General features: G+C 38.3%; 1 long non-coding RNA gene across 2 annotated transcripts; it reads right to left on the bottom strand.

Annotated features, from left to right (window-relative positions):
• Positions 1 to 1,111: 1,111 nt before the first annotated feature.
• On the bottom strand, positions 1,112 to 25,595 carry LOC101905824 (uncharacterized). 2 transcript variants are annotated; one of them, XR_009491508.1, is made up of 4 exons: positions 25,434 to 25,595; positions 24,951 to 25,022; positions 16,802 to 16,853; positions 1,112 to 14,052 (listed from the first exon to the last, which is right to left on the bottom strand). It is a non-coding gene; the product is annotated as an uncharacterized lncRNA (long non-coding RNA). The 2 variants fall into 2 exon arrangements; XR_009491509.1 differs by lacking the exon at positions 24,951 to 25,022.
• Between the last annotated feature and the right edge of the window lie 937 nt (positions 25,596 to 26,532).

Below are 26,532 nucleotides of genomic sequence, written 5' to 3'. Positions count from 1 at the left end.
AGCTCGTCTCAGGCTTTGTGTTGGTTTTTGTTTGTCTGCTGCTATGTGGTTACCTGTCTGTTGGAATGTAAGTTCAGAGACTGACCTTCCAAAATTTGAAAAATGTGGCTTACTTTTAATATCTGAAATTCTATGCAGACACTAGTTCATCAAAGTTTATGATCCAAGCAAGTTCTTGGCCCTTTCCACCTTTCAGTAGATTATACTGACTAGATCAGAGGTTTATTCACACTGGTATACTTTATTGCCCCATAGAGCTTTAACCAGCTATCATAGGGCAGACTGATCTTACCGCCAAGTTGAGATTGGGGTCAATGCAATAGAAAGGTATGGTTTCCACTTTCTTTCCACTCTTCCTGCCACATTGTCCATCAAATTCTGTCTGCTATGTAACCTGCTTCATTTTATTGCTTTCCCATTGTTTCATTCATTCATGAATGTTTATGAGGTGAAGACCATGCTCCAGGCACTAATTTAGTGCTAGAAATTTAGTAGTAAACTAAAGGATGAAAATATGATTATAGCAAAGTTGCAGGATATAAAATCAACACACAGAAATCCCTTGCATTCCTATACACTAATAATGAGAAAACAGAAAGAGAAATTAAGGAAACAATTCCATTCACCATTGCAACAGAAAGAATAAGATACTTAGGAATATATCTACCTAAAGAAACTAAAGACCTATATATAGAAAACTATAAAACACTGGTGAAAGAAATCAAAGAGGACACTAATAGATGGAGAAATATACCATGTTCATGGATTGGAAGAATCAATATAGTGAAAATGAATATACTACCCAAAGCAATTTATAGATTCAATGCAATCCCTATCAAGCTACTAACGGTATTCTTCACAGAGCTAGAACAAATAATTTCATAATTTGTATGGAAATACAAAAAAAAACTCAAATAGCCAAAGCTATCTTGAGAAAGAAGAATGGAACTGGAGGAATCAACCTACCTGACTTCAGGCTCTACTACAAAGCCACAGTTATCAAGACAGTATGGTACTGGCACAAAGACAGAAATATAGATCAATGGAACAAAATAGAAATCCCAGAGATAAATCCATGCACCTATGGACACCTTATCTTTGAAAAAGGAGGCAAGAATATACAGTGGATTAAAGACAATCTCTTTAACAAGTGGTGCTGGGAAAACTGGTCAACCACGTGTATAAGAATGAAACTAGAACACTTTCTAACACCATACACAAAAATAAACTCAAAATGGATTAAAGATCTAAATGTAAGACCAGAAACTATAAAACTCCTAGAGGAGAACATAGGCAAAACACTCTCCGACATACATCACAGCAGGATCCTCTATGACCCACCTCCCAGAATATTGGAAATAAAAGCAAAAATAAACAAATGGGGCCTAATTAAACTTAAAAGCTTCTCACAACAAAGGAAACTATTAGCAAGGTGAAAAGGCAGCCTTCAGAATGGGAGAAAATAATAGCAAATGAAGCAACTGACAAACAACTAATCTCAAAAATATACAAGCAACTCCTACAGCTCAATTTCAGAAAAATAAATGACCCAATCAAAAAAGGGCTAAAGAACTAAATAGACATTTCTCCAAAGAAGACATACAGAAGGCTAACAAACACATGAAAAGATGCTCAAAATCACTCATTATCAGAGAAATGCAAATCAAAACCACTATGAGGTACCATTTCACACCAGTCAGAATGGCTGCGATCCAAAAGTCTACAAGCAATAAATGCTGGAGAGGGTGTGGAGAAAAGGGAACCCTCTTACACTGTTGGTGGGAATGCAAACTAGTACAGCCACTATGGAGAACATGTGGAGATTCCTTAAAAAACTGGAAATAGTACTGCCTTATGACCCAGCAATCCCACTGCTGGGCATACACACTGAGGAAACCAGAAGGGAAAGAGACACGTGTACCCCAATGTTCATTGCAGCACTGTTTATAATAGCCAGGACATGGAAGCAACCTAGATGTCCTTCAGCAGATGAATGGATAAGAAAGCTGTGGTACATATACACGATGGAGTATTACTCAGCCATTAAAAAGAATTCATTTGAATCAGTTCTAATGAGGTGGATGAAACTGGAGCCTATTATACAGAGTGAAGTAAGCCAGAAAGAAAAACACCAATACAGTATACTAACGCATATATATGGAACTTAGAAAGATGGTAACAATAACCCTTTGTATGAGACAGCAAAAGAGACACTGATGTATAGATCAGTCTTACGGACTCTGTGGGAGAGGGAGAGGGTGGGAAGATTTGGGAGAATGGCATTGAAACATGTATAATATCATGTATGAAACGAGTCGCCAGTCCAGGTTCGATGCACGATACTGGATGCTTGGGGCTGGTGCACTGGGACGACCCAGAGGGATGGTATGGGGAGGGAGGAGGGAGGAGGGTTCAGGAGGGGGAATACATGTATACCAGTGGTGGATTCATTTTGATATTTGGCAAAACTAATACAATATTGTAAAGTTTAAAAATAAAATAAAAAAAAAAGAAAATATGTGCTTGAGGAGTTTATATTCTAGCAGGGAGTTAAACATTAAACAAAACAAGTTAATTATACAGTTCGTTAGACAGTGTTATGCACTTTGAAGAAAAATACAGCAGGAAAGGGAAATTAGAGAGTCAAGGGTGGTTTGGGATGGGAAGAACTGAGATCGTGAATAGGGTATCAGGGAAGGCCTTGCTGAAAAGATGACCTCTGCTAAGGCATGAAAGAGGTAAAGGAGAGATCCATGTAGGTTTAGGGGGGTGGGGTGAGAGCTTTCTAGTTAGGACAGCAAGTGCTGCATGGTGGGAGTGTGCCTGAAATACTCTAAACAGAGCAAGGAGGTCAGACAGTATAGAATGGAGTAAAGGAAAGGAAAGTACTGTAAGGTGAAGTAAAAGGAAAAAAGTACAGAAAAATACATTGTGTAGGATTTATATAGCATTGTAAATACTTTGCCTTTTACTCTTTGAAATGAGTCTCTTGGAAAGTCTTCACCGGGTTACTGATATGACCTGACAAATTTTAAAGCATCGTTTTGGCCTCTGTGCTAAAAATAGACATCAGTTGCTCAGTCTCTCAGTGCTGTCTGACTCTGCGACTTCATGGACTGTAGGATGCCAGGCTTCCCTGTCCTTCACCATCTCCTGGAGTTTGCTAAACTCATGTTCATTGATTCAGTACTGCCAACCAAGCATCTCATTCTTTTGTCATCCCCATTCAATCCCTCCCAGCATCAGTCTTTTCCAATGAGTCGACTCTTCACATCAGGTGGCCAGAGTACTGGAGCTTTAGCTTCAGCATCAGTCCTTCCAATGAAAATTCAGGGTTGATTTCCTTAAGGATTGACTGGTTTGATTTTTCTGCAGTCCCAGGGACTCTCAAGGGTCTTCTCCAACACCACAGTTCAAAAGCATCAATTCTTTGGTGCTCAGCCTTCTTTATGGTCCAACTCTAATGTCCATACATGACTACCTTTGGTTTGGGAAAAACCAAAGCTGTGACTAGATGGACCTTTGTCAGCAAAGTAATGTCTCTGCTTTTTAAAATGCTGTCTAGGTTTGTCATAGTTTTTCTTCCAAAGAGCAAGCATCTTTTAATTTCATGGCTGCAGTCAACATCTGCAGCGATTCTGCTGCTAAGTCACTTCAGTCATGTCCGACTCTGTGAGACCCCAGAGACAGCAGCCCACCAGGCTCCCCTGTCCCTGGGATTCTCCAGGCAAGAACACTGGAGTGGGTTGCCATTTCCTAGCGATTCTAGGACCCAAGAAAATAAAGTCTATCACTCTTTCCATTGTTTTCCCATCTACTTGCCATGAAGTGATGAGATTAGATGCCATAATCTTCGTTTTTGAATGTTGAGTTTTAAGCCATCTTTTTCATGCTCCTGTTTCACCCTCATTGAGAGGCTCTTTAGTTCCTCGTCACTTTCTGTCATAAAGGTCATGTCATTTGCATATATGCAAAATAGTTGTCTGAGGAGGATTTACAAATAGCTGAGAAAAGAAGAGAAGTGAAAGGCAGAGGAGAAAAGGAAAGAGACACCCATCTGAATGCAGACTTTCAAAAATAGCAAAGAGCGATAAGAAAGCCTTCCTAAGTGATCAATGCAAAGAAATAGAGGAGAACAACAGAATGGGAAAGACTAGAGATCTCTTCAAGAAAATTAAAGATACCAAGGGACCATTTCATGCAAAGATGGGCACAATGAGGAACAGAAATGGTATGGACCTAACAGAAGCAGAAGATATTAGGAAGAGGTGGCAAAAAAACACAGAAGAACTATACAAAAAAGATTTTAATGACTCAGATAACCACAATGGCATGATCACTCATCTAAAGCCAGATATCCTGGAGTGTGAAGTCAAGGGGGCCTTAGGAAGCATCACTGTGAGAAGAGCTAGTGGGGGTGATGAGATTCCAGCTGAGCTATTTGAAATCCTAAAAGATGACGCTTTGAAAGTGCTGCACTCAATATGTCAGCAAATTTGGAAAACTCAGCAGTGACCACAGGACTGGAAAAGGTCAGTTTTCATTCCAATCCTAAAGAAGGGCAATGCCAAAGAATGCTCAAACTACCATACAATTGCACTTATTTTACATGCTAGCAAGGTCATGCTCAAAATCCTCCAAGCGAGCCTTCAACAAACAGTATGTGAACCAAGAACTTCCAGATGTACAGGCTGGATTTAGAAAAGACAAAGGAACCAGAGATCAAATTGCCAACATCTGTTGGATCATGGAAAAAGCAAGAGAGTTCCAGAAAAACATCTATTTCTGCTTTATTGACTAGGCCAAAGCCTTTGTGTGGATCACAACAAACTGGAAAATTCTTCAAGAAATGAGAATAGCAGACCACCTTACCTGCCTCCTGAGAAACCTGTATGTAGGTCAAGAAATAATAGTTAGAACAGAACATAAAACAATAGACTGGTTCAAAATTGGGAAAAGAGTACCTCAAGGTTACATATTGTCACCCTGCTTAGTTAACTTCTATGCAGAGTACATCATGCGAAATGCTGGGTGGATGAAGCACAAGCTGAAATCAAGATTGTTGGGAGAAATATCTCTTGCTAGACTTTTGCTGGTGTTTTAATTCTGATTTGCCTGTCACTATAGGTCAAGGATCACATCTTTACTCATAAAGCACTTAATGCAGTGCTTGACATATTACAGAAAGTGAAAGTGAAATTTGCCCAGTCGTGTTGGACTCTTTGTGACCCCATGGACTATAATATAGTCCATGGAATTCTCCAGGCCAGAATACTGGAGTGGATGGCCATTCCCTTCTCCAGGGGATCTTCCCAACCCAGGGATCGAATCTAGGTCTCCCTCATTGCAGGCAGATTCTTTACCAGCTGAGCCACCAGGAAAGCCCAAGAACACTGGAGTGGGTAGCCTATCCCTTCTCCAGAGGATCTTCCTGACTCAGGAATTGAACTGGGGTCTCCTGCATTGCAGTCGGATTCTTTACCAGCTGAGCTACCATGGAAGCCCCTGGCATATTACAGAGGCTCAGTAAATAAATTTTAGCATGAATAGAATAGGTCAATAGTTTGAGAGAGCAACATTGTTATGTATTTAGCTATAATGGAAAACTGTTTATTTTCCTCACCAAGATCCTCAAGATAAGATGAAAGGAGAATGAATTCTTAAAAAGTTTCCAAATCAAGCAATAAAATTAAACAAATAAAAACTTAGATGCCCTGTTCAGGTTATAGTAAATATTAAAAATGAAAGAGTGTAGAGAAATAAATAAGAGAGAGCACCATGGAATCAGATTGCACTATAGTGGTTTAAATTCAAGCTACACATGAGGTTTGTGATATAACTTGTGTAAACCTCAGTGTTTTCTTTTCTAAAATGAAGACTTTCATAATCTAATGTCTAGGTTGTCATTAGGTTTTGATATATGCAAAACTTGTATGTATAGTAATGTTCATGAAATATTAGATTAGACATTATGCTTATCCCAATTTTCTAGTCTCATTTTTATTTGGTGTAAAAATGATTGAACTTAATGAAATAAAGGCAGAGGGATGTAGCTTAGTGGTGAGAGCATGAGAAAACTTGATGTTTTTGATCTGTGGTGCTGGAGAAGACTCTTGAGAGTCTCTTGGACTGCAAGGAGATCAAGGCAGTCAGTCCTAAAGGAAATCAACTGTGAATACACATTGGAAGGGCTGATGGCTGAAGCTCCAATACTTTAGCCACCTGATGGGAAAAACTGACTCATTGGAAAAGACCTGATGCTAGGAAAGCTTGAAGGCAAAACAAGAGGGCAGCAGAGGATGAGATGGTTGGCTAGCATCACCAATTCAATGGACATGAATTTGTGCAAACGCTGGGAGATTGTGAAGGACAGGGGAGCCTGGTGTGCAGCAGTCCACGGGGTCACAGAGTTGAATACGCCTTAGTGACTGAACGACAATGAAATAAAAAAAAATATTTCAAATAATACTGATAATTCATATACAAACGTTTTCATGTCTTGAATATCTCAGTAAGAGAATTGTGAACTTCTAGAAGGCAAGAAAACTGTCTTGCTTTTCAGTTTATCTCCTACATCTGGTGCACACCATGCAGTACATATGGAATTTTGTCACCAAATAGACAAAAACATGAAAATATTCGTCTTTCCTTCTAGTCTCTCCTCTGTAGTATGCTTTCATAGCTAGGAAAAATTAAACCAGAATCAAGAGTGGGGTCCCTGATGAAAAACTGAGATAAGTAGCATACTAAAAGTATCAAGGACTTAAAACTAAAGTAATGAAACAGGCATGTTATGAGGTGGTTGGTAAGTCTGCACGCTAGACTTTGCTTGACAAAACCAGTTCTGACCTGTTCGAATCGGAGTGCAATTACCTTATCTGCCATCTAACCCTCACAGTCTCTTTTGATTATTAGATAGCTCAAGTGTCATTTTTTTAAATTGAAAAACAAATTGATTTTGTTTTTCTGCACTGCCACTACCAAAAAGCAGTCTGCTCGCCTTTCATTAGTAGAACTGTCTGTATAATTTACACATAAAGCTATCATAGACTCATCATCCGAGACAGTATGCCTGGGGATAATGTGGAAATTATGCTCTTTTGAGTAACTGGGAAGGTCTCCAAGATGAGTGCCATTTCTTGGAACAGCAGAATTCTTTTCTCACATGAGCTACGTGACAGAGGAGTGTTACACAGCTCATCCGTGGACGCTGGCAGCCAAGTGACACCAAGACAGAGTTCTGAGTCTGCATTATGTAATTGGAAATCCCTGCAGTGCAATAGCTTTTCTCTGTGTACAGTCATCTAAATTAATGTCTCACTTCTGCTCTGGGAGAACTAGTCAGCCAATGATTTCAATTTTTTTTATTTTAGTTGAGAGAGACAATTCATCTTACAGAAAATTGTAGTAGATTTTTTTTTTTGCTTGTGTTTTTTGCAAAGTGAAGATATGTACTGTACTGCTCTTCTTGCTTTTCTGCTTAATCCTTCAAAATGTATGAGCTTAGTACATTTCAATGTGTTTGTATGTGGTCGTGTGTGTGTGTTTGCATTCATTCCGTTGCTATGTGATACTGGGAAGATGCCTTGGTTATTGCACATTCACTTTTACGCACAAAGTATCTTTGCTTAGTGGCCAAAATATGGGAGATACTCTTCCTAAGGTAGCAGTGAGTCTTCTGGCAAATTCCAAAAACAATGCCACTGGTAATTTTATAATTGCTATCAGAGCTGTTTCCTGTGACTTTCTTTCTTTCCTGGATCTGTTTGCCTTTTTTTCAACTTGAAAGGTGTTACTGCTCTTTGATCCAATTTTTAATAAATGATTGTTTACCTATGGCATTTTTGTAATAAAAACGTGCTTCAATGGAAATTATTTCCTTTTTGTTCATTTTTGGTATTGCATGTTTTATAGTAAAACGGGACAAGGGCTTTCACCCAAAGGGTGAATTATTTAGAAATTGGCATTTTGATCCCTCATTGAATTCAAGTGTGTGAAAACCCTTTACCTACCATTAACCTTTACTTGTATTCCCTAGAATATTCCAAAAGGAAGATGTTTTTACATGAAAAAAATGTGTCCAGACAGAGAAAGAAAAGGATGTATGTTTTATGGAAAACGAAACTCTTCCTCTGTATATCACTTGCAGACATTTCTAGCTCAGCTGCCCTAATCTATGCTTCCACATTATCTTTTTGGAACCCTGGCAACAGTCTCCTAACTGGGTTCTTCATAGGTACTCTGATCCTCTCTAAACTGTTCTTTGCACATAGAATTCACATTGCATCATGTCAACCCCTTCCTCTCCTCAAAACCAATCACATACCAGGCTTAACATTCTTCAATGGATTTCCTTTGTTCTTAGGATAAGAAAACAGACTCTTATCACGGCATACAGCCCCCCTCATTCACTCCCTGCTTCTCCTTCTCTGAGCTCCCATCTCACTTACCTTCCTTCATGCCCTCAAAGAGGCCAAGTTCCCTCCCACCAACACATAGATCCTTGTACTTGAAGCACAGCAGCTCACACTTTTTTATCCTAATGCCACTCATTCTTCTGATATCAACCCAATTATCCTTTCCTTAGGGAACATTTCCTTCACCAGCACATTTGTTCATTTCTTTTTAGTATTATACTCCCATAAGAACTGGGTTTTCCTCCTTTATGCCACTTTTTACAGTTGGCAATTTTATATTCATTGTGTGTAATAATTTTGATCAACGTTTACCTTCTTTAAAACATGAAAGTAGAGAGTGCATCTCTTTTTTGCTTGACCTTGTATCCCACCACCAAATACAGTGCCTGGGATATGATAGGGGTTCTATAAATACTTCTTTCTTTCATTTATGGCAAGAATTTGGCATAAAGCTTTACCAGGTTTTGTTTTGTTTTGGCCACGCAGCAGTCAGACTCTTAGTTCCCATGTCCCCTGCAGCACAGGAGCAGAGTCTTAAACACTGGACCAGCAGCAAGCTCCCTGCTGTGATTAAGACAGAAAATATGTCCAGTAAATTGTGAAAGTGTATTAGAGCTATTTTTGGTGAGATGGTTTTGGTTGCCAAGTTCACCAGCTGCATTTGAAAGCAAGGATCACTTAGATGTCACGTCTGAGATGCTCATTTAAGGACAGACATAGTCATATTGAACAGCAAGCACGTATTGCATTCTTACTATGTGTCAGACGGTATGATAAGTTCTAAACCTGTGACAACTCATTTCTCTCCACAAGTCTTCTGAGGTTATTTCCACTGTCTGCTTTTTGTAAGCGAAGAAACTGAAATGTGTTAATTTAACCTGAGATTGTAGAATTATTAGGTGAATCTCAGAACTTTGTAGGATTCTAGAACCCAGCTCTTCTACTGCCTTATTTAAAATAACATTACTAACATCTTTATGTTTTGTTTATCAAATAGAAGATGAACATTCTGTACTTTACCAAATAAGTAGGAGCAGGAGATAAACATTTACTTTTGAGGATAAGTGCAGATTTTCTGCTTTCCCTCCAGTACAAGTATAATCTGTCTTATATTTTCAAAATGTAAATAATAAAATGATTATCTATTTTCCTCCGTATACTCACTTACAAAATTTGGGGGATAGTTTGAATCCATATACTAGAATTTTAATGCTGTTGATGACTGAGTTCAGGTATTAATAATGATAACATGATACTTTCCATTTGTATATCATTTTATAGTTTCTTAGGTACTGTTGTTTACCTGCTAATTTTTTAAAGGAATTTTTATTGGAGTATAGTTGATTTACAACGTTGTCTTAGTGTTAGTTCAGTTCAGTTCAGTCGCTCAGTCGTGTCCGATTCTTTGCAAGGGACTCTCAAGAGTCTTCTCCAACACCACATTTCAAAAACAGCAATTCTTCGGCTCTCAGCTTTCTTCAGAGTCCAACTCTTAGTGTTAGGAGTACAGCAAATTGAATCAGTTACACATATATCCACTCTTTTCTAGATTCTTTTCTCATATAGGCCATTACAGAGTATTGAGTAGAGTTTCCTGTGCTATATATACAAGAGGTCCTTATTCAGTTCAGTTCAGTTGCTCAGTTGTGTCTGACTCTTTGCAACCCGATGAAGCACAGCACACCAGGCCTCCCTGTCCATCCCAACTCCCAGAGTCCACCTAAACCCATGTCCATTGAGTCGGTGATGCCATCCAGCCATCTCATCCTCTATCGTCCCCTTCTCCTCCTACCCTCAATCCCTCCCAGCAAGCATCAGGATCTTTTCCAATGAGTCAACTCTTTGCATGAGGTGGCCAAAGTATTGGAGTTTCAGCTTTAGCATCAGTCCTTCCAATGAACACCCAGGACTGATCTCCTTTAGGATGGACTGGTTGGATCTCCTTGCAGTCCAAGGGACTCTCAAGAGTCTTCTCCAACACCACAGTTCAAAAGCATCAGTTCTTCGGTGCTCAGCTTTCTTTATAGTCCGACTCTTACATCCGTACATGACCACTGGAAAAACCATAGCCTTGACAGACGGACCTTTGTTGACAAAGTAGTATCTCTGCTTTTCAATGTGCTATCTAGGTTGGTCATAACTTTCCTTCCAAGGAGTAAGCATCTTTTAATTTCATGGCTGCAATCACCATCTTCAGTGACTTTGGAGCCCAGAAAAATAAAGTCAGCCACTGTTTCCACTGTTTCTCCATCTATTTGCCATGAAGTGACATCCTTATTAGTTACCTACGTATTTTATATACAGTAGTGTGTATATTTCAATCCCAGTCTTTCAGTTTATTCCTCCCCCTGATAACCATGTTTGTTTTTTACATCTGAAATTCTATTTCTGTTTTGTAGATACATTTATTTGTACTCCCCCCCCCCACCTTTTTTTTAGATTCATTGCCGATAGACCCTTTACCAACTGAGCCACTAGGGAAGCCCCTTTAGATGACACATACAAGCAATATATGATATTTGTCTTTCTGTCTGACTTAACTTCACTTAGGATGACAATCTCTAGGTCTATCCATGTTACACCCTAAATTTAATTCTCTCAAATATCCCATAAGACAGAAATTAAGATCTCCTTTTTAAAGATACAAAGGTGAGAATGAGCTCTCCAACCTACAGTTGATGGCTCGGTCAGGGGTAGGCTCCAGATCTTCTGACCCCAAGACCAGTTACATGGGCTTTGTCATCAGAGTGGCTCTTAGTTACCCCAACAGCACAGGATAATCTGCTTCTGGGATACATATCCACAGACAATGTCTGAATGCTATTCAATGTCTGCTGAAATATTTTATTGCCATGTGTTCTCCTTTGTTTAATCTCTACTGTGAAATTCATTAAACATGATTTGTTGTATGGAAAAGAGAGAAACTAAAGTTTCGGATATCTTTTTTTTGAATTAAGACGTTTACCTGTCAAGCTAAACATACACATGAATGCGTATATATTTACTTTGTGTATACTTTATATTTAAGCGTTAGTGATTATTTTACAAGACTGCAGAGGAAGTATGATTAGCAACATTTTCTTCACAGCTCATTAGTATCATGATTTCTAGTAAAAATGGTCTCAAACTGAGCTTAATGTTGCTATTTTCTTATTGTTAGCTGCTGGGAATAACAATAAGTACAAAACATTTAAAGAGATGTTAAAGCAATTAAAGTGGCATTTTTATGATAGGTTATAATATTAAGGCACAAATGATGGAGCTTTTCATGCAATAATTATTGCCTTTTTTATTTTATGAAAATCTATTTTCTAGAAGCTTTCTTTTTAATCTTGCTCTGTTTACACCAAACCATTAAAACTTCCTTCATGTAGCATTAGCACAGGAAATGAGTGACAGCAAGGTAGCCTGCCTGACCTCCAGACCTCCCCTTTTTTAACTTTGAAGGTCTGAGAGCTAGTTGACATTCTACCAGCACTACCAGAATGTAGTAGGAATGAAAATAACAAATTTTGAAGAATTTTTTTTTTTTTTAATTGAATAGCCCAAAGTAGAGTATGAGTTAGATTTCCTATCAAGTTTTGACTCTCTTTCATAGTACGTTATACAGACTTGCTTCCCTGGTGGCTTAGGCGGTTAAGAATCTGCCTGCAATGTGGAAGACTTGGATTCCATCCCTGGGTTGGGAAGATCCCCTGGAGAAGGGAATGGCAATCCAATCCAGTATTCTTGCCTAGAGAATTCCATGGACAGAGGAGCCTGGTGAGCTATATAGTCCATGGGGTCACAAAGAGTCAGACATGACTGAGCAACTAAAACTTTCCCTTCAATTTATATCAACTTGCTATCACATTGCCTCTCATTGTGGCTAGGAAGATGTGAATTATATGAGTGGACAGAAGTAAGATAAACATTTAACTCACTATTTTTTCATTAACACATTCCTAGATATTAACCAAGAAGGTCAGCCTAGGGTTGTATCAGTAGTTACAGTTGGTTATCTAACATCAAAATTACAGCACACAGTGTTCTGAGGGTCTGAGTCAAAAGCTCAAATGTTGCAATCAGTATTTGTTTCATTTTGCAAAATACAGCAGTTCCTTTTTAGCAGTTTTTTACCTTCATAGAGAAATTTCAGTTAAGACCTAGATAACATCACGCTGTTGGATTTCTCCCTCAGAATAGCAGTAAACTTTATTAAATATTTACATGTCTCACTTTCCACAACTGTGGAAAGCATTTGCTCTTTAGGGAAGACGAAAACCCTGACACTCAGAAGACACAGAGTATATAATAGCAGTGACTATGAACTCAGAAAGACCTTGGACAGAGTCCTGGTCCTGCCACCTACTAGCTTTGAAGCAGTAACACTAAATGATGGAAAACATGGCTAATGACCCCTGCCCTACCTGACTGCCAGAGTCATCAGATTCTGCAAGTGATAATTCTGTGAAGCTTCCTGCCAAGTACCTCCATCATTTCTATCCTTTACACAAGGTCTAACAAATTAACAGTTTTTTTATCTTGCTCCTAACCAGAGTCAATGGTATCCAGTCACAAGGTGAATGGTGCAGAAAGTGTAGGTCTGGAATTACCAGATTACTGCAGAAAAGTTGATCATGTTAGCAAGGTTGTGATGGTATTCATGGACTTCATTAGCTGTCTGTTTTTATTCTCAACCCTAGGTAGTGCTTTAAACGGCAGGGCTTTTGAGAATGGGTATCCCACATTGAGACTCAAGGTTAAGCTTTATATAGGGTGATAGCAATTGGTGATTGGCCCTGGCTAGTGTCCTTATCTCTTTCAGGAATTGTCAAGACTATTTATGATTATGCTGATAACGGCATGGATAACCAAATGTCCTGTTGCTATCGTTATAACATAAAGTATGGTGTGTTTTTCAACGTCTTTTAAGTTAGAAGCCAGTGTCAGTGAGGTGGTAATGGTGGTGGAATAAGCCAGTAATGAATCATCTAACTTTGGCACGTCTTTTCTCTTAAAGCTCATTTGTCATCACAGCTAAGGATACACTGGGTCTAGCTCATTCTCTCTTATCTACTCCATACAAGGATCAAGACTCCTTTCTTCTTTTTTAAATTGACATAACTATTAAGTAGATAGTACACCAAATGACTCAAAAAGCAGAAAGTGTGCAAATACATGAAAAGTCTTCCTTGCTTCCCTGCTCACATGCTTAATTTATATACATCCTTCTCCACCCAGCAATAAACAGGGTAACCCTGCCATAGATTTCCTGTTTATATTTACAGAAATACTTGTTAATAGCTGTAACTCAATATAAATATATATTATTTGTCTTTCTTAAAAAAATGTGTACATGGTTTGGCATTTTGATTATTTTTATTTAATATCTTAATCTTTCTTTTTAGGCAATACTCACCCATGTAATTGTATGTATAAAATTATCCCTTTGATGGGTGGGTTCTCAGGATATACTTCTGCAACTTATTTTCAGTTTTTCTTAAGAAACTGAGGAAAAGCATGGTAACTGGTTTGTCCAGAAATTGAGGAAAAAATGTGAAAAGAGTTAGATGTAATTCTATTTACGTTTTGAGGATGGGTCTTCTCAGTACATGCTGTTTGAAGCTCATGAGCATCCTGTTAAATGTCCTTCCTGTTTTTCAAAAGAAAGTAATGTCTATGAATATATGTTCTCCAACTCAAGGTGTTAGTATAATGACCTGACATTTAAAGAGAGTCACAAGTATCTAGTCAATTTGCATTTCAGAGATAGCTACGAAAAATCTTGGTCAAATTGGTGTTTATCACGGAGTTTAAATACCTAGGCATTGCCTGCCTTTCTCTGTTCTATAAATATATATATTTTTGGAGACAGATGACATTTTTCTTGAGCTTCTCTGATAGCTCAGTGGTAAAGAAGCTGCTGCCTGCAGGATATATGGGTTTGATCCCTGGACTGGAAAGATCCCCTGGAGAAGGGAAGGGCAACCCACTCCAATATTCTTGCCTGTGAAATCCCATGGACAGAGAACCTGGCAGGCTACAGTCCATGGATTGCAAAAGAGCTGGACAGGACTTCGTGACTGAACAACAAGGTTTTTCTTAGTTGGTCCTAATGTATCCAGCTCAGGTTTTCAGCAAAGTTTAGCATAGTTTTCTCTCAGTAGGGACAAAAAAATAAAAGTTTAAACACAGTTGATAAAATTCAGAATTTATGATCCTAACTGAAAGTATATTATTTATAGAATTGATATTTCTTAAATATTTATCCATTAAAAAACCACACACTGGTCATGCGTACCATTTGACAGCTTTTAGTTATGTAAATTATTTCTCTCCTGACTGTATAATTACATGATGGACTGGTTTCTAGAGTATCATATACTTAATGTGAGTTTGTAAAAATCCTTTAATCATATAATTGCTAGTTTATCAAGTAGAAAATATGGGTCTGAGAACACTATCATTATGTCATTATTCTCCACAAAAGACTGTGAAACACACTGAAGAGGCCATTATGAGGCAAATAATAGTTTTCTACGTGTCTAAATTTGCAAGGATTAAAAAAAAAAAAAAAGAACAGCAAAGAAAATGCCTCAAGGTAAAGAGTTTAAGATCTAGCCATGCTGTTTATCTTGTGTCTCTATCTGTGAAAATCAGTCCAGACAAAGGAAGTGAATAGGGAAGAGTAGAACTGTAAAGCTAGTGGATTATCTAACTCAATGAGTGACACTGATATTTAATAATTGATTCAGTAAATTCCATGTAGAAAGCCTAAAGGAAGTAAACTGGAGACTCAGCATCTGCCTTAGGGTCTCGTTTCACTGTTTTTGTGCTTGTTATGATTGAGTGTACTATGTTCAAATGATTGCAAGAGATAACCTTTAAATTCCCTTGGTCTAGAGACATAGGAAACAGGCATATAGCCTGGAATGATTAAATGGTACATTCAAATCTAGTTTTATAGAGCTCAAAGATTAAAAAGTGTTTGTTTTTTTTTTTTTTTTGACTCAGTGGGTATCTCATGAGTCAGAAAATCTATTGTCAATAAAGTCTAGTAAAGTGAAAAAGTGAAATTGCAGTTGCTCTGTCGTGTCTGACTCTTTGCGACTCCATGGATTGTATGTAGCCCACCAGGCTCCTCCATGCATGGGATTTTCCAGGCAAGGATACTGGAGTGGGTTGCCATGTCCTTCTCCAAGGGATTTTCCTGACCCAGGCATCAAACCTGGGTCTCCCACATTGCAGGCAGATTCTTTACCATCTGAGCCACAAGGGAAGCTCAAAGCCCAAGGTAAAACTGCTCTACCTCTGGGTTTAGTGTGAGAAGACAAGACTCCTATAAGCCTGTTTTTTGTCAGTATATATTTGTTTTATATATGTATATGTGTGTGTATATATGTATATACATGTTTCTCTCCTTCCCCATTTAAATGGTTATACCTACAGCAATATGCAGGAGGAAAACCAAAACTATGATGTTAGATTTATAGATAACTGGGAAGGGTTGAAGATGTTCCTATATTGTGGCCTCAAGATTGGGTAATTGTTTATTATTGTTTAATCTGCTATCAAATCTAGCTCACGATTAACATATCCAGATAATTTGTATTTTCATGTAATAAAAGCATTTTTTCTTCAATAAAGTAGTCATTTAAAAAACTAATAGGTTACTAAATCACTGCTAAACTTTGCTATTTAATCCTTTGATTTCCCACCACCTCTTAAAAAGAAACGAAAAATATTGTAAAAAAAAAAATGATTTTTTCAAGATGTTAGTTTGTTTCCAAGTCCAAGCTCACACTGCTTACCACACGACAGGCCAATAAATTGAGAGATTAGTTACTGGGGCAAGGAATGGTTACTTTACTTGGAAAGTCCACAGACCAAGAAGATGGCAGACTCATGTTCTAAGAACCATCTTGCCTAACTTAGACTTCGGGCTTCTTTCATACTAAAAGAGGAGGGAATAAAGTCAATCATTTCCTGGTTTGGGTCAGCCTTCAGAGAGGATGTGTTAATTTCTTCCATCCTGTAGTCATTCACATGTGGGCCTGGTCAGGATCTTTCCTGTGAGCTTAAACAAATATTTTTTAACTTAATGTTCATTATCTGGGAGGCAGAGTTCCCAGAGAGGGACCATTTTGTGTAAGCTTAAAGGCAGCATTTCTTTGATGATTAACTTGTATTAGAATACAAAGGTTCTTCTCTATACAAATAAGCTGAAATTAGTGAAAATGGATTCATTTTTGATTATTTAGATCTGTCAAGAAGACCTGGAGCTGGAGGTCTGTTCATTGGTGACTTCTATGAGTCAGACTGGAAATAGTGTGGAGTAGGTTTTAGAGTCTGGAGTTAATGGGTCACAAAGTGTGGGTTTCAATTCTGGCTCTGCCACTTACCTCTGTGACTTTGATCAACTTACTTAGCTTCCCTGTACTTCAATTTCCCCATCTGTAAAATGGAGATGGGAAATTAGGTACCTCATAGAATATTAAAGGCCATTTTGTAACAAAAAGGCTTAGAACTCAGTGGGAGCAGGTTGTCCACACTTATTAAAGGTCAGTTCTTGGTTTATGTCTCAGTAAGGCTGTATATTGTCACCCTGCTTATTTAACTTACATGCAGAGTACATCATGAGAAACGCTGGGCTGAAGAAGCACAAGCTGGAATCAAGATTGCCGGGAGAAATATCAATAACCTCAGATATGCAGATGACACCACCCTTATGGCAGAAAGTGAAGAGAAACTAAAAAGCCTCTTGATGAAAGTGAAAGAGGAGAGTGAAAAAGTTGGCTTAAAGCTCAACATCCAGAAAACGAAAATCATGGCATCTGGTCCTATCACTTCATGGGAAATAGATAAGGAAACAGTGGAAACAGTGTCAGACTTTATTTTTCTGGGCTCCAAAATCACTGCAGATGGTGACTGCAGCCATGAAATTAAAAGACGCTTACTCCTTGGAAGGAAAGTTATGACCAACCTAAATAGCATATTGAAAAGCAGAGACATTACTTTGTCAACAAAGGTCCGTCTAGTCAAGGCTATGGTTTTTCCAGTAGTCATGTATGGATGTGAAAGTTGGACAAAATTGTTTAAAAAGTGTCTCTGTCACTTAATAGCTGAGCAATCTTGAGAAGGTTCTTTAATTTCCAAGTTTAATTCTTATTTGTAGGTATCTGTTTTCTTGTGAAGCTCAAATGACATATTAAATGTGAAAATACTTTAAAAGCTGAAAATTATTAGAGATTATAGCTGCAAATTGTTAGCGAGCTATGAAAAGGAAAAAATCATGTCCTTGCCTTTTCCTTTTAAACAAAAATTATTTTTTCCACTTGAATAGATCTTTAGTTTGTAAAACTGAAAAATACAGAAAAGCAGAGAGAAAAAGAAATTTATATCTCTTCCACTCAAATATTGTTAGTACTTTGATGTAGTTCTATTTACTTTCCATACATCATATTATTTAAGTTATACTGTGGAAATGTAATTTGGTATTGATGTCTTTAATTTAAAAAAATCTTATTAAAGGATAGTTGATTTACAATTTTATGTCAGTTTTAGGTATAAAGTAAAGTGACTCAGATATATACATACATATATAAATACTCCAATATATTTTATATATATGTTATGAATATATGTATATATAATATATCTGAATATATGTAAATATTCTTTTTCAGATTCTTTCCTTATATAGATTATTGCAAACTATTGAATATAGTTCCATTTGTTATACAGTAGGTCCTTGCTGTTTACCTCTTTCATATATAGTAGTGAGTATGTGTTACTCCCCGGAGAAGGCAATGGCACCCCACTCCAGTACTCTTGCCTGGAAAATCCCATGGATGGAGGAGCCTGGTAGGCTACAGTCTGTGGGGTCGTGAAGAGTCGGACACGACTGAGCGACTTCACTTTCACTTTTCACTTTCATGCATTGGAGAAGGAAATGGCAACCCACTCCAGTGTTCTTGCCTGGAGAATCCCAGGGACGGAAGGGCCTGGTGGGCTGCCGTCTATGGGGTCACACAGAGTCGGACACGACTGAAGGGACTTAGCAGTAGCAGCAGCAGCATGTGTTACTCCCAATTTCCCAATTTATCCCTTCCCCTTTCTCATTTGGTAACTCTAAGTTCGTTTTGTATGTCTGTGAGTCTGTTTCTGTTTCCTAAATAACTTTATTTGTATAATTTTTTTTTAGATTCCATATGTAAGTGATATCGTATATCTGTCTTCTCTGATTTACTTAGAATTATAATTTTTGAATTTGCTAGCATACCAACATTAAAATGTAATTCAAAGCCATTCTTCCTTAAGTTACTATTGTCAATCTCTCTTTCTTCATATAGCATATACACATGTACATATATACGTACAAAGCAATTTTTCTTCTTCATTCCTGTTTTGTTTGCATTGCAGTATGATATATGTACCTCCTGTATTTCGCACTTTTGGGTGGTGAAGAGTTTTTACTCTAATATATTAAAAATATAAGAACAACCATCTTTATGTTTACTTCTATCTCCAAATCAAGTACATTTCACTCAGCTACATTATAAGCATTCAAAATGTTCTACTTTTAGGTATATTTGTCTTTACACCTTAATTATAGCAAAATTGAAAGCAAAAGAACTATGCAAGTTTGAGGTTGAGGGAAGGAAGTTGATAAAACCCTCAGCTTTAAGAATGCAGAAATCTGAAACCCCTATGGACTAACAATCTGAACCCAATAGTCAGTAAAGCTAAGTTATAGAATGAAAGTGATTTTCAATCTGCTGATGATCAAAATAGGTGTAAATACACATATGTTGAAATAATTTTAATTTAGTTAAACCATAGTTTATTAAACCTCATAGCATTTACAGTTACTTAAAGACAATTAAAAAATACATTGTAGTTTAATTTTTTAACTTTACTTATTACTAACTATATAATATGATTTGAGAACTTAAAAAAAGAAAAAAAACAGACAATGAGTAAAGGTACAAAAATAAAAAGTACAATTATAAAAAAAAACCCACACAGATTAAACGAGATACTCAGGTAAAAGGGCAGTTATAGGACTAGATTTGAGGCAAGTTGCATCCACGGAGATGCACAGCAGCAAAGCTGAATCAGACCTTAAATTTGGATGGTTTAGCTGAGCTTACTTTTTTTAAGCAGTTTCAAACCTGTTACTCTTAAAAGTAGGTCATCAAATAAGTAGGTATTTTCAGGGCAGTTACCTGTAATAATAATAACACCTTCCTTTATAGCTGCAGCACATCATTCTGTCACAGTTTACAGAGCACTTTCTGGCTGCCCTCAATAGCAATGTAATAGCTGACCTTACTTTCAATACATACGTTTAATTTTTTCCAGGAAAATAGCCAGGAAATATTTACTGAATGTCTGCTACATGCTAGACCATCTGCTAAGACAAATTTAAAATTCAAAGAATTGATAAAGTCTCTGGCCTCCAGGTCACAGTGTAAAGGTGAAGACAGACCCATACACAGGTAATTTAAAATGCAACATGGCAAAAACAGGGATGGTGTTATGCCAGGTTATTATAACATCCAGGAGAAAGAACGTGTAGTCTTACCTGAGTGAGGGTGGGGGAATACAATTTCAGGGAAGGATTCCTGGGGCAGTGACATTGGATTATATGACTATGTGGAGTTAAGCATAGTGTAAAATAGAAGACATATAAACCAAACCCTGGAAGTGACAAAGTGCCCAGTGTGTCAGCTGTGTGTTGTTTGTGCAAAGTCAGTGAGGCATATTAAAAAGCAGAGACATTGCTTTGTCAACAAAGGTCCATCTAGTCAAGCTTATGGTTTTTCCAGTAGTCGTGTATGGATGTGAGAGTTGGACTATAAAGAAAGCTGAGCACCGAAGAATTGATGCTTTTGAACTATGGTGTTGGAGAAGATTCTTGAGAGTCCCTTGGACTGCAAGGAGATCCAACCAGTCCATCCTAAACGAGATCAGTCCTGGGTGTTCATTGGAAGGACTGATGTTGAAGCTGAAACTCCAATACTTTGGCCACCTCATGCGAAGAGTTGACTCATTGGAAAAGATACTGATGCTGGGAGGGATTGAGGGCAGGAGGAGAAGGGGACGACAGAGGATGAGATGGTTGGATGGCATCACCGACTCAATGGACATGGGTTTGGATGGACTCTGGGAGTTGGTGATGGACAGGGAGGGCTGGCGTGCTGCAGTCCATGGAGTTGCAGAGAGTCAGACATGAATGAGCAACTGAACTGATCTGAACTGAATCAGTGAGGCTGGGAGACTGGCTAGGTAGGCAACAGCTAGATTATGAAAGAGCATGGTTAGCTATGTGAGCAGGCATTACTCTGCAGGGGAAGGAGGAATCATTGGAGAGTTTTAAAGCTTCAAATTTAGATTGGTTATCCTGCTATCTCCGTAGTGGATGAGTTGAGGGAAATGACATATGCATAAAGCAGAGAGAATGTTGATGCTCTATAACTTTTTTTTTTTTTTCCAGATGAGTTTATTTATTCACTTTTGGTTGCACTGGGTCTGTATTGTGGTGCACAGGCTTTCTCTAGTTGTGGCAGCTGCTCTCTAAGTTGCGGTACACGGGCTTCTGTTGTTGCTCAGTGCCAGGTGTAGGGTGCATGCACTTCAATAGTTTTGGCACATGGGCTTTAAAGCCCAGGCTCAGTAGCTTTGGCGCACGGGCTTACTTGCTCCATGGCATATGGCATCTCCCCGGACTGGGGATCAAACCCATGTCTCCTGCATTAGCAGGTGGATTTTTAACCACTGAGTCACCAAGCAACCCCTGCCCTTTGACATTTTAGAATTTCTTCATAGAATCTTCGGAAAGTTAACCAAAAAGCTAAAAATCATTGTGTGGTGTTTGTGTGACAATTTTGCTCTCCTCTGTGGACAGAGAAGCTTATGGAGGAAAAGCATAGTGGGTAGATGGATTACTGGAAAAGAAAAACAATGAGATTTTCCTACCAGCCTCCCCTGCAATAGGGGAAAAATGGAAGCTATGCTCCTTGCAGACCATATAGGTGAAAACTGCTTAACAGTTACCACTGGAGAATGGCTTTCTTAGAAGCAAAATGTTGATTTGAAGAAGTTATTTAGAAGTCATTAGTTTAATTGATTTGGCAATCCAGGTTTTTACTATATTTCGGATTCCATTTCTATTTCCAATATCCATTTTGAAGAAATAGAATAAATGTATGGAATGGAAAAATTAAGACAGAAGAGTCTGAGATAACAAATAATTTTTTCATTGATCATAAAGGATTATAAGCTAAAGAAAGGATTATAGTAAAAAAAATTAGGTAACTGTGTAAGAGCAAGTATGAATTTTGTTAATACTGTACAATCTTTTTCATTATGAACAAACCAATATATAGAGAGCCCTAAATCAGGTGAAACATCCTTTACAATCCCTCCAGCTTTTTCATTACCCTTTTCAATGGCAGTCTCAAAATATTCCCTAACTCTCATTCTCTCCCCCTTACTCTTTTGATTTTATGCTGGCACACAAAGCTGCCACATATGTTGAAGAAGATGGTTTAGAAGTGGCTGGGGTTGGCTTTAGAAAAGAAAGGAATAATTAGAGATAAACAGTTATTTTTTCACCATATAGACAAAGGTCTAGCACTAGTGTCCATTGTGAATTAGTGGTGACGTTGTTTTATTGACTATTTGAATTAGTATTGCAGCAAAGAAGGCAGAGAGACATGTCAAATTTCCTTATGATACAGCTTTTTCTGGCCAATGAAATCTCAGAGCGTATAAACTGCAGGGTCTGCAAGTGAGCCGATAATAGCCAGTAACTTTGATATAGACAACTGTTAAGACAGTCTGTATGGAAAGTAATTAGAACCTTAAGAACTAACAGACATTTGTTTATTTTTTGCTGCACTGAGTCTTTGTTGCTGCATGCAGGCTTTCTCTAGTTGCAGTGAACGAGAGCTACTCTTCATCGTGGTGTGTGGGTTTATTGTGGTGGCTTCTTTTTGAGAAGCACAGACTCTAGGGGTGTTGGCTCAGTAGTTGTGGTGCGTGGGTTTAGTTGCTCCTTGGCATGTGGGGTCTTTGCAGAAGAAGAATCGAACATGTGTCCCCTGCATTGGCAGACGATTCTTAACCACTTAACTACCAGGGAAATTCTTGAGCTAATGGATATGTTGTAGTTCTTTTTTTGTCAACATTAGCTTGACATTCTTTTATGACCAAATAGGAAATCCTGAAAAGTATCAGAATTACTCTTCGAAACCAACCAAAGTATTATAATAAAGCCATTTTAAAAAATAGAATTTTGAAATACATTATTGGTATGGATGTGAGAGTTGGACTGTGAAGAAGGCTGAGCACCGAAGAATTGATGGTTTTGAACTGTGGTGTTGGAGAAGACTCTTGAGAGTCCCTTGGACTGCAAGAAGATCCAACCAGTCCATCCTAAAGGAGATCAGTCATGGGTGTTCCTTGGAAGGATTGATGCTGAAGCTGAAACTCCAATATTTTGGCCACCTCATGTGAAGAGTTGACTCATTGGAAAAGACCCTGATACTGGGAGGGATTGGGGGCAGGAGGAGAAGTGGATGACGGAGGATGAGATGGCTGGATGGCATCACCAACTCGATGGACATGAGTTTGGGTAAACTCCGGGAGCTGGTGATGGACAGGGAGGCCTGGCATGCTTCGATTCATGGGGCCACAAAGAATCGGACATGACTGAGCGACTGAACTGAACTGATTAGCTATTATTGTTTTGTATATTTTGTGTCAAGAAAGCCAATAAATTGAAGAGAATGAGTGGTCACTTCTTATAGCTTCAAGCAGGAAACTTGAAAACATATAAAGAAGTTAGTAAATGTTTGAGGCTGAGGTGGTCCAAATTGAACCTACACATATTGTCAGAATATCTAGATAAACATATAATGGCAGATTCTGGTTAGATTCTTCAAGGAATCCAAGATAACAAAATCTTCCTGTACAATGATGTAGGCATGAGCTTGAAAGTCAGAAGGAAACATTTGAGCAAGTTATTTGAGTTAGAATCTCCTTTTTTTAAATAAAAAGAAAAAACTTTTTATTTTGTGTTGGAGTATAGCTAAGTTGCTTCAGTCGTGTCCGACTTTGTGCAACTCCATAGACGGCAGCCCACCAGGCTTCCCCGTCTCTGGGATTCTCCAGGCAAGAACACTGGAGTGCGTTGCCATTTCCTTCTCCAATGCATGAAAGTGAAAAGTGAAGTGAAGACGCTCAGTCGTGTCCGACTCAGCGACCCCATGGACTGCAGCCTACCAGGCTCCTCCGTCCATGGGATTTTCCAGGCAAGAGTACTGGAGTGGGGTGCCATTGCCTTCTCCAATGTTGGAGTATAGCTGATTAAAAAACAATGTTGTGATAGTTTCAGTTGATCAGTAAAGGAACTTAGTCATACAAATACATGTATATTGTCTCCCCCCAAACCCCTCTTCTCAAAGACTGAACTTGTAATTTAAAAAATACATGTAAAGCTGATGTTGGTGCTTTGATTTTAACACAGTGCTTAGCACACAGTAAGCACTTTATAGGATGGTTATTGTTGTTTACATTATTCCTTTGTAATATACCCCTGTGTGAGTGACTGAAACAGATGTCTGAGCTAAATCAGCCACAGATATGATTTTATAAACCATTTCTTCGGTACAATCTTGCATGATTCAAGGTAGACTGCTTTATGACTTACTCTGAAATCTCAGTGGCTTAATACAACAAAAGGTATATGGCTCAAATTACAGGCCAGTATGGATTGGCGGAGTCTGGGTGATGTTGGGAGCTCTGCTTCATGTAGTTACTTAAGGACATGACCCCCTTGTCTAGTGGCTCCGCTATGCCCCTGGATACTTGGCATTGGACCAGTTGATGAGAGAAGAAAGGAAAATTGGAAAGGTTTATGGACCAATACTGCAAGCTTCGTATATTACTTCTGCTCACAGTTCATCATCTGGAACTGCAATACCTGGCCCACTCTAACTGCACTGGATGCTGGGAATTGTAGTCCAGCTGGTCCCAGAAGGAAAAGGAAGTATCTGTTATAGACTTCTTCCTGAGCTTTCACCTACGTGTCAACCAGGATATTGTCATTGTTGTTTAGTTTCTAAGTTGTTTCTGACTCTATTTGCGACTGCATGAGCTGTAGCCCACCAGCCTTCTCTGCCCATGGGATATCTCAGGCAAGAATACTGGAGTGGGTACCATTTCCTTCTCCAAGGGATCTTCCCAACCTCATCTGCAGCATTGGCAAGCGGGTTCTTTACCACTGATTCACCAGGGAAGCCTGTCAACCAGAATAGAAAGTAGAAACAAGAAATTCCTAGTGTATCACATCCTACTCAGAATATGAAGCAAAGGGTTAATCAACTCTATTAGATAATTATTCTAATAATTAATCCTTGTTTTCAATAATAATAATATTTAATAAAATTTTCAATTTACAAAATACAGTCCTATTCTTTAGGTAGGTGGGGTGGAATAGTGACAAGAATGTGGTCTTTGAGATAAGAAAGGTTTGGATATAACCTGTGGCTCCCATACTTGCTGTGTTTGTCAGCTGAGTCTAGTTAGGTACCTCTTCTTGCCTTTATTTTTCATCTGAAAAGTGAAATAAAGAATCCTTTCCTTGAGAATTATGAAGATTAAATAAATTACAGTAAGTAAAGCATCTAGATTAGTAGTTACTCTTTTTTTTTATAGTGACTATCATTCAACTGACTTATTCAACACTTTACAGACATTGCTAGCTCCAGGAAACTGACTTAGATAAACAATTTTTTCAAGTTCAGCTGAGACTAAACCTACTTTTTCTGATTTCAAACTCCATGATCATTATTTTCCCAAGAAAATACATCAGAAATGTTTCAGTTAAGATGGTATAAGAGAACTTCAAAGGCAAGCACTAAAATATATACGGGAGTATATCTAATTGTGGCTTACTTAAAAGATTACAAGGCAAATCCATACTAAAGAAAAGAAAATCTTCAAAAATTTAAAATATTTACCTACCTTTAAATTCTGTGTGCCATACTCCTTCCAGATTAAAAATTAAGCTATGTTTTCCCACTTAGACATACTTTCTGTCTCTTGGAAACAAAATATATAGTGTTATTCTTTGTGTGATTCTTTGTGGTTCAGCTGTAAGTCAAACAAATAGCAGAGTTCTAAGACACCACAACCACCTAACTGGAAACACTTAAGTTGTCCTTCCTGATTGTTCAAGCTGGTTTTAGAAAAGGCAGAGGAACCAGAGATCAAATTGCCAACATCCGCTGGATCATGGAAAAAGCAAGAGAGTTCCAGAAAAACATCTATTTCTGCTTTCTTGACTATGCCAAAGCCTTTGACTGTGTGGATCACAATAAACTGTGGAAAATTCTGAAAGAGATGGGAATACCAGACCACCTGACCTGCCTCTTGAGAAACCTGTATGCAGGTCAGGAAGCAACAGTTAGAACTGGACATGGAACAACAGCCTGGTTCCAAATAGGAAAAGGAGTACGTCAAGGCTGTATATTGTCACCCTGCTTATTTAACTTATATGCAGAGCACATCATGAGAAACGCTGGACTGGAAGAAGCACAAGCTGGAATCAAGATTTCTGGGAGAAATATCAATAACCTCAGATATGCAGATGACACCACCCTTATGGCAGAAAATGAAGAGGAACTCAAAAGCCTCTTGATGAAAGTGAAAGAGGAGAGTGAAAAAATTGGCTTAAAGCTCAACATTCAGAAAACAAAGATCATGGCATCCGGATGGGGAAACAGTGGAAACAGTGTCAGACTTTATTTTTTGGGGCTCCAGAATCACTGCAGATGGTGATTGCAGCCATGAAATTAAAAGACACTTACTCCTTGGAAGGAAAGTTATGACCAACCTAGATAGCATGTTCCAAAGCAGAGACATTACTTTGCCAACAAAGGTTCGTCTAGTCAAGGCTATGGTTTTTCCAGTGGTCATGTATGGATGTGAGAGTTGGACTGTGAAGAAGGCTGAGCACCGAAGAGTTGATGCTTTTGAACCGTGGTGTTGGAGAAGACTCTTGAGAGTCCCTTGGACTGCAAGGAGATCCAACCAGTCCATTCTGAAGGAGATCAGCCCTGGG

The sequence above is a fragment of the Bos taurus genome, chromosome 2 (genome assembly GCF_002263795.3).
Source record: "Bos taurus isolate L1 Dominette 01449 registration number 42190680 breed Hereford chromosome 2, ARS-UCD2.0, whole genome shotgun sequence".
NCBI classification, from domain to species: Eukaryota; Metazoa; Chordata; class Mammalia; order Artiodactyla; family Bovidae; genus Bos; species Bos taurus.
This window is presented reverse-complemented; position numbering and strand designations above follow the sequence as displayed.